The following is a 9,931-nucleotide window of genomic DNA, read 5'->3' on the forward strand; positions in this document are numbered from 1 at the left end:
GGGCATTTTCACTTAACAAGTTTGTACAGTCTGGAGGAGACAAGCTAGTACCATAAATAAATGTTAAGAGAAAGACTAACGAAACAGTTTAAGTGACCACAACTACTAACCGAAAAAGGTGTTTAAAAGAATAATTCTTGTTTCTCCTGTGCCGAGCCGGCAGTTTTTTTGTGAATAGAGGTGTAAAACAAAACGTCAACTAAACGGAAATAAATAAGGAAAGCGAAACTGAGGGAGACACATCAGGCAGCAGATTCAAGGGATTGTGGAGTGAACCTGATCTGCATGTCTCGCTTTTGATAAACGCAACGTTTACGTTACCGATCAGTTGAATAAGGGTTTTATCGAAGAACAGGAATTTCGTGTAATAACAAAGGGGTAAATTGGCAGTAGATTGCACGTTTGCGTTCCGAGCGAAACTGAACCTATCGCTTAGGTAGTTCATAGTTTTTTGCATCACCATTGCAAAAGAGAAACTAAAATTGAAAACAAACAGGGAAAAACGTATTTAAAACAAAAAACAGAATAGGGCTATTGTAGGTCAAGGTCTTTCCCATATTACATTCGTTAAATAGAAACATGAATCATCATGGATTCAAGTTCATTGAACGAGTTATATCATTCCAAATTGGACTAAGTCGAGCAAGCTGCTTGCAGTTGACTCAGTTGGACAACACTGACAGTTTCCCATTGGACAACTTAGGTGAGAAGACTAGACTATCGTGGTTTCCTGGTTCCCTGTTAAGACCTGTAGAAGGTCTGTTTGCTAGAAAACTGCCTAAAGTCTTACGTTGTTCCTTGTTTAATGAAGGGAGTACTCGACCAATATTGTTTAGGACGACGCCCTCAACTTTATAACCCCGTGTAGGAAAAAGGACAAAATGAACGCCGTCTTTTTTTAAAGCCATTTATTGGCAATTGCAATAGAGCAAATTCACGTTATAGTCATTGCTTTTGTATACCTGTGGTACAAACAAAATTCGTCTAGAAAATCAAATCAATCGCACAGGCAATTGACAGACTCACACGAAATTATATACCCTGTTTAGGACAGAGAAGCCATTTTGACAATACATAAGCTAAAATAAAAAGGCGAAAAAACACAAACTTATAAGACCAAGAACAAAATATCACCTAAAGATAATTATGTATCGCACAAAAATGCGCTAAATATTAAATGTGATTGTGGATTGCAGCGGTCTAAAGACATAAAGGAATAAATTCGAACTTAACTCAGCGGATCGAGAGCGGAAAGGCGAACTACAATCGGCGACAAAATTGTTGAGACATTGTACTCAAATAGGGTAACTTCAGAGAACACAAGAATCTGCACCCCTCCCCTGTCCCCTCCATTCAAAGTTGGGGTGTTTGTTGTTTTCTATAGGTAGCTAGAACAAGGGCACAACATTGCACGGAGGGGATGGGGGAGGAAAGCTATATTTCCTCCTTTTGAAGTCAATAAAAGGTAAAAAAAGCCCCGTTTTGGGCGAAGTGTCTCAACTCATTTTGTCGCCGATTGTCTGAATCGAAATCTACGCGCTGTTGTCTTATTAGCACCGGTTAGGAGACGGTAACTAGTTGAGATTACTATATTCATCGGGTCGTTTTTCAGAAGATAGAAAAGATACCGATATAATCCCTTTCCTGTGTTTTTCGAGGGAAAATTAGTTTTGACAATCTTTGTACTCGGTAGTGTTTTCAATTTAATTACGCAGCATACCCACGTACCGAATGACTGATTTTCCTCTGGTAACTAAGTGTGATCGGTAGTAATCGATGGCAGGTAATATATTGTATTTGAATATATCACTAGTAAGTTCGAAGTGTTTATTCGAAGTTTGGCTATTTGATAACGGTGGGATGGACGATAAAATAGCCATGATTGCTATGCGCAGGAGAATTTTCAGGAAAAATGTTCAAACTTCTAACGCACGGTAAAGCTGCATAGCATCGCTGAATCTGTGCAACAGATTCGTTACCCATATACCCATAACGGTCTTTGAAGAATGTAGTTTACAGTAGAAACTATGAGGTCAGGAGGAGACTGGCCACGAGTAACCACGAGTAACCAACTTTGTTCTTAAAAGATAATCAAATTATTTTATTTTATACTCATCGTGGTTACTCGTGGTTACTCGTGGAAACTCCTCCTGAAGAGCAATTTTAGCCATTATAACTACTTTAATGCCTAGAAATCTATTAACTTTTCTATCCTTTTCACTTTGTTCTTTGTTTCGATGCATTTCGTTAAAGGAGAGAATAAGAAATCGTGCGCGACGCGCCACATTGCACGATGTCAAGGCACGGTTAAGCGTGACACGAAATGTCACGCACTGAAAATAACGAAATCGACTTATTCTACTTGTTCTAAAATAGGTATGATGAAGTCGAACACAACAAATAAAAAGCCACCAGGGGTCTTACATCACAGCATAAAGAAATGAATTCAATTAACTTTCTAAAGGACGTACGGCCACTTTTGAGATTCAGACAATCGGCGACAAAATTGTTGAGACATTGTACTTAAATAGGGTAACTTCGGAGAACACAAGAATCCGCACCCCTCCCCTGTCCCCTCCATTCAAAGTTGGGGTGTTTGTTGTTTTCTATAGGTAGCTAGAACAAGGGCACAACATTGCACGGAGGGGATGGGGGAGGAAAGCTATATTTCCTCCTTTTGAAGTCAATAAAAGGTTAAAAAGCCCAGTTTTGGGCGAAGTGTCTCAACTCATTTTGTCGCCGATTGTAGTTGCAGTCTTTCTTCGTATTACAGCTGAACCAGAGAGTTGCGTATGAGCGTTTCAACGCTCTCTCTCCCTACGCCCTGCTTGGCTGTGTCCTCTTTACCTTCGTTCTAAGCTAAATAACGCCTGTTGATATGTAAGCTAACAAGAACGGCAGGGGATTTACACTATTATGTTAGGGAAATTGAAGTGAAAGAACCAATTTGAGGAGTTTTGAACGCTCCTGCTGTGTCTTCAGTACAACTACAAATCGGGAACGGAGTATAGATGGGGTATAAAAAGGCGCTTTCTTTTTGCGGTAAAACTCAACGGAGGTAAACTAATAAGGAAAACGAAACCGAGTGGAAACACACCAGAAACCAGTTCAGAGGGTATAAAGATTGTCGTAGAAACATTCAACTTCATGTTCATGCAAATCCTCTAGTTTCATTTCGTCCTTCGTCATGAGTTCATTTGTGTGGGAGGAACACGTGACGCCGCGTATACCGTTGTGGAGGTGGAACACGTGACAAGGCCCTTTTAATCTGCGTGGGAGGCCAATATTTCTTCCGGCAAATGAAAGCATCACACATGAAATTGTTTGTTAAACTTTGGCCGTGATTTCTGAGAAAAATATTGATAGCCTCCTCCTATTGCCTTTTAAGGAAAAGGAGGGGTTTTCGGACGGTGTTTTCCCTTTTGCTGAGATCAAATTAGCAATAAAAAATTGCAATTTGGACCAACATTGTGACGCTCATTCCAAAGAACTTAACTCGAGCTAACTGTTTGCAGTTGATTGGGAGCTGTTTCCCTTTGCACAACAAGGGTAAGTGAAACGCGCGCTAGACAGTCTGAAATAACGTCCTGGTTTTGGTGCCGGGTCCGTTTGCGCATCCAGTTTATCAGCTTTAGCTGCTTCAAAGTGTCACTTTGTTTTCTGTTTGATTCCGGGTTTTTGCTGCTGATACGTTACCTCAGAGGCACCCAACGACTGTTTTCTGTAAAATATCTTTTAGGAGAAGCAAATATTGCCTAGTCGTACAATTTTGTATTGAAGACGGCTAAAAATTTTTGGATGACGGCGCCATGTTCCATTCATGAACAATTTGCGAAGCTTATGCAATAAATTGCCTACGATTTTCTGAACTTCAGAATTTTCACATTTCACTTCCTAAGTTAGGCTATTTTTAGTAAAAAAAAAAGGGAAACCTAAAATTTAAGTTTCGGATTCAAAAATGGGATGGCGAGAGGAATCAGAAAATGTCTCACTTTCATAATATGTCAAATTGCATTTTAAATTTTTGAAAATTAAACTCAAGCCTTTGTAATTTCGAAAAGGCTCAAGTTGCCCTGGGATGACCAAACAGATACAAAGTTTTATAGCGCCGCTTGGGACGATCTCTAGAGATCTAAAAATAACTCTGAATAGCCCAAAAAGTATTTTCAATGTGTTCAGATCTAGTTTGTGTGCGAAAATCACAGGACTCTTTCAATTCTGCCCCGTAGCTACAGTGTGTATAACAGAAAAGAGTGTAGTGCGGAAAGTTAGCTGAAACTTTAATGGTGCAACGTTGATGAAAGTCCAAACAGCAACTAATTTAACCATCAGTTTTTCAATTTTACAATTGCTCATGAGGCACGATTCCGAGAAACATTCGTTGTTGGAAGAACTCAATAATTCTAGTGTCACAATATAGAGCCGGGTCACAACATCAATTTCCGTTCTTTATTGTTGACATATACCCGTTGGTCAGGCGATGGACTTACTGAACGATGAACGCGTTTTGGACCAGTTTTCGAGTCATTTTTGGGATTGAGTTTACATTTTATTAGTTATACAGTCACTTAAAGTACTAACTAAAGGAAAAGAGATGTCATCTTAGAGATCAAGGCAGAAATACGATATGGTGGGGCAAACAGTGTAACATATATCTGATTTGGCTAAGGAGTCACTCCGACCTTTTATTTAAATTTCCGCTAGTATATTCTGGTTTCACATTAAGTCTTTTTTCGGAAAATGAAAATTCCAAGTAAATGATCCAGCAGTGGCCTCGCATCCCCTGCATGTATTTCAGTAGACGATCTTGTGAATTTTCATGATTCTGGTAGTTTCAGCAATTTCTGTAGTTTTCGTTGTTCCATCGAATACATTTAATTGTATTTCTCTATCGACTTACGATTCACCATTCTTAAAATCTGGTATCTTTTTGCAAACTCTTACCTTGAAAATTGCGTTAGGGAGGTTCATAATTTATGTAAAGAGTGGGCCGGGGGAGAGGGTGGGGAAGCGCGGTAGTTTCTTTTTTTTTGCCTGTGCAATTTTTGACTAAAACAAAGCATTCTACTCTTAAAATTTGTCTATAGTGATTAATGGAAATTGTTTCATAACCAAAAATAGTGATAACTTTTGTTTATTGAGATCAATTAACTCAATTAACTTAAATTTATCAAATTGATAAGCACCGTCTAGCTTCAGCTCCAAAAGAATTATAAACTTCCGCCAATAAAAAATTTAAAAAAATTTTAAAAAATGACGATGGGATGATGGGAAGCGCAAAAGGCGCGGTACTTTCTTCCCCTCGCCCCCTGCATGCTCCCCGACGTGTATTTGCTATTCATACGGGATTAAGTCTCTTCTTGAAATCTATATGAAATTTCTAAGTCTCTTGAAATTTCTGGTCAACAAATGTCCATGAAAGAGTAAGTCCCTTCAACCACTGTTCAATTTTTATGGAAAACTGAAAATTCAGTTTTTAAAATTTTTAAAACTAAACTAGTGAGCAGCACTCTGCGAACTCTTGCTGTAAAACTTGTTTATTCTCCTACGCGTTTCGTCTAACTAACGTAGACTTCTTCAGGGAGTTTTACAATCAAACACTAAACGCCTGTATTTAAGCCATAATATGACTAAAAATAATGATGGTCGCAAACATTGAAGGTTTGGCCGGATTTACGAAAAGGAACAGGCGCAGCTGTGAAATTTTTTACGCAAGGCGTAAGAATACTTTGGGGCCACGGTTTTAGCTAAAACCGTGGCCCCAAAGTATTCTTACGCCTTGCGTAAAAAATTTCAGAATACTTTGGGGCCACGGTTTTAGCTAAAACCGTGGCCCCAAAGTATTCTTACGCCTTGCGTAAAAAATTTCACAGCTGCGCCTGTTCCTTTTCGTAAATCCGGCCAAACCTTCAATGTTTGCGACCATCATTATTTTTAGTCATATTATGGCTTAAATACAGGCGCTTAGTGTTTGATTGTAAAACTCCCTGAAGAAGTCTACGTTAGTTAGACGAAACGCGTAGGAGAATAAACAAGTTTTACAGCAAGAGTTCGCAGAGTGCTGCTCACTAGTTTAGTTTTAAAAATTAAAAAATAATAAACTCGCCCGGGGCACGAAAATTTTCGTTGCCCCGGGCGAGCATGGTTTCTTCTTCTTCCAAGTGTAAATGTTCACTGGAAGTGTAAGTGTGCTGCTAACTAGTACATCACTAAAAATTAAAACAAAGCATTCTACTCTTAAAATTTGTCTATAGTGATTAATGGAAATTGTTTCATAACCAAAAATAGTGATAACTTTTGTTTATTGAGATCAATTAACTCAATTAACTTAAATTTATCAAATTGATAAGCACCGTCTAGCTTCAGCTCCAAAAGAATTATAAACTTCCGCCAATAAAAAATTTTAAAAAATTTTAAAAAATGACGATGGGATGATGGGAAACGCAAAAGGCGCGGTACTTTCTTCCCCTCGCCCCCTGCATGCTCCCCAACGTGTATTTGCTATTCATACGGGATTAAGTCTCTTCTTGAAATCTATATGAAATTTCTAAGTCTCTTGAAATTTCTGGTCAACAAATGTCCATGAAAGAGTAAGTCCCTTCAACCACTGTTCAATTTTTATGGAAAACTGAAAATTCAGTGGCAAAATTTTAAAGGAAAAAAATTCAGTGTGGCTAGATTGAGAATCGATCCCTGGGCGTAGAATCTATAGTATTTGCCGCTGAAATGTATTTGATTTTAATACATATCGCAACAATCGTTATCCTAAATTCGAGTCAGTGCTTAACCCTAATCACTGTTTCTGTTGCTTAAGGCTAATTAGTATTGCCAGTGCTTAATCCTAATAAATTAAGACAGAATCCCGTATGAATAGCAAAAAAAAGTCGATGTACGGGTCCCGTACTAATAGCCAAGGAAAAGCTTGGCGCAGGGGCATGGTTTATTTATTGTTCCAAGTGCAGTAGTGGCCGGGCTTGCTCAGAGGATACAATGTGCTTTAATGTCTATCCATCAACCATACACAATTTTACGCTAACATTTTTTCTACACTTACCTTTTTACAATTTAGCAATATGAGCAATGACAATTCTTCGCCAGGAGGTGAGGGAATCGGGGATGACATTGGATACAGTGTGGAAATAGATACCAAGTATGATCCAGATAAAGAATTCAGGAAACCCGGGTACCGCCGCGGGCCAGAGGTTGAAGTTGACGATATGCATGCAGAATTAAGGCTTGCTCGTACCAGAGCAGTTAGTAAAAAGAATAAAGTCTCCCTTGAAGCAGATTTGCCTTCTGGAAATGTGGGTTTAAAGGCTGACCAGGATGAAGCCTATATTGGTATGAAAGGAAGTGTCGGGCAAGCTGAATTCCATGCTGGATCGCTTGGAGCGGGGGTACAGGGTCTGAGCGGTGGAGCTGAGGGTCGTATTGGAGAAAGGGGAATTCAAGCTGAAGTTGGGTACAATATTGGATCAGGAATGCTTCAAGCAGGCCCAGTCAAGGTTGGCGCTGACATTGGGGTACGAGGCGCCCTACGAGCTGGCTACGGCGGCGTTGGAGCCATTGTCCCGGGTGTTGGAGGCGCCATTGTCTCCAAAGATGGTTTAGAGCTTGACCTCGGTCCATTCAGTTTTAAAATAGGCTGGTAAAACATTCCACCTTAATTTACCCTTAATTGAAATGGTTTTAGCACAATAACTCGGCTTCCTAACTGTTTATTAAATTAAAGTAATACATCGCACTGAAAAAGAGTACTTGTCATTGTAATCAGGCGTATAAGGAATTTAAACTTTGGCTTGTTAACCCTCGTAATTTGGTGTCTAATTAAAAGTAATTTATAGCTAATTAAAGTGAAAAGAATATATAGAGGTTTTAGAGTGACTTATTAATTTTGACAATTTTTGTGTATAAATAAGAGTTTTAACACTATTTTCCAACTTTTCACTCTCAGAAGTGGCGAAAGCCAAAATTCAAAGAATTTCTATATTTCATTTTAATTTTTTTTATTAGAAAAAAAAAAACAACAACAACAACAACCACAACAACAAATAGCGCCATTTAAAATGCTACCAAAGAGACTTCATTTATATGTTCACACCATAGGTTTTCATCCACAAACTTTAAGTTATATCCACTCTACAAGAGTGAAAGGGTTCGCTATATATAGGTCAAAGGTATTCTTGATAGAAGCTGGTCCATTGTCCAACTTCTCCCTTCTCAGCAACTCATCATTTAGCTGCGCAAAAAAATAGGTTACTTTTACACTAGACATTGTTAAATTTGATGGTCCTGTCAAACATTGTCTTTCAGCTTTTTTCACCAACTTGTTGGAGGTTGAAAAATTCACCACTGGAAAGAATGTTGGGATTAATCTGGGTTTATTATATTTTTTTGGGTATTCATTCACATATTATTTGTAATATTTCTACATTGACTTCCACCTGCTTACAGAAAAACCAAATCGTGCAAGTTTGACTCCGAACCTCTCCTCATCCTCCTTTGCGTTATGCGACCTTATGTGTGCAAAGTCCCCTTTTCACCACAAAATTTCTATTTCTCTCTTGCCAGGTAAATCAAACTCCCAAGCCAAGTTCTAGCGCGCTTATAACCATGTACATGGCTCCGGCGCCACATCATTTGAGGGGGGAGGTACAGGACGGTAAATCTCCCTCCTCCCTACTTTTTCAGCCGATTTCTCCCTCCTCCCTACTTTTTGGGGCAATTTCTGCCTCCTCCCTAAACTTGGTCTTTAAACTTTGGGCAACACATAACTCCTGCACTTAGTGGTAAAGGAAGTATAATGACTTTCAGAGCTTGTACCACACGAAGAAGGCCTAACCACCATATGTATGCATACGAAGATTTTAAGGAGGGAAAGCTCATACACCCACCCCGGGGGGAGTACTCCCTTATATAAGCCATATAGGTATGTGCCGCCTCAAAGGGTAGGCTTTTTGCGCCTTTTCAGTCTTAAACGGGTATAGATTTTGCCCATTTTGGTCTGCAATCAGTGCCAGATCCAGTCCTTGAGATAGAGGGGGAGCCCGGTCAGCCAGACCCTTAGATAAGGGAAGGGGGGGTCTGTCTCCAAAAAAAAATCAGGGGGGGGTGGGCCCTCCCCTGGATCCTCCACTGGGAATTGGGTATGGTTTTCGAGGAAACTACGGGGGTGTATGAACGTATGGACCATAAGGCTATGCTAAAGCTACCCGCGGATTGATAGTTGAGTCAAACTCCTTGGCTGTCTTTAACTCAAATTACTCCCCTACCTAGCTACGAATTACCAGACGTTTTTTACTTACATACTGTTTGCCCTATATTATGATTCGCTTATTTTTGTATATGTATTATCAGATTGTATTTGTTAATTTTTTATCCGAGCATTGTATATATTTTATGATCGTTTCTTTTAATAGTTGGTGCGATGTCTGCGACAGATTTTACCAACTTAATAAATGTAGATGTAGATGTAGTTGTCGTTTTAACTCCAAATGAATCAGGAAGAAAGAGTAATAAGCGAATTCGAAATGGATTTTATGAAATCTCGTTTCAGCTCCAGTCTAAATTCTATACCAGGTCTGAAAATGGGTATGGATTTAAGAGACGGGTCTGAAACGGGTGTGGGAAATAACATTTTTTTAGTGTGAAACAGGGTCAGGATTTTAAGAACCTGGCGGCTCACGCCCACCAAAAATTCCCGGGAATACCCCCACACCCCCCGGGGTACCTTGGAACAGCCATGGGAACAAAGATGGCCGTTGCTTTTGCTAACATCTGAATGGCCAGAATAGAAGACCAGCCTGTATTGAGACAGAGTTGTATTAAACCGCACCCTGGTCACCAGAGGATTTTTCTCGGGTGCGGCGGGATGCTTCGGTGTCGCTGCAGGCCAACAGATCTTTGGCCGAAGGCAGAAGGACCAGAAGTC

This window comes from Porites lutea, chromosome 1, assembly GCF_958299795.1.
Source record: "Porites lutea chromosome 1, jaPorLute2.1, whole genome shotgun sequence".
In the NCBI taxonomy this organism is placed as follows: domain Eukaryota; kingdom Metazoa; phylum Cnidaria; class Anthozoa; order Scleractinia; family Poritidae; genus Porites; species Porites lutea.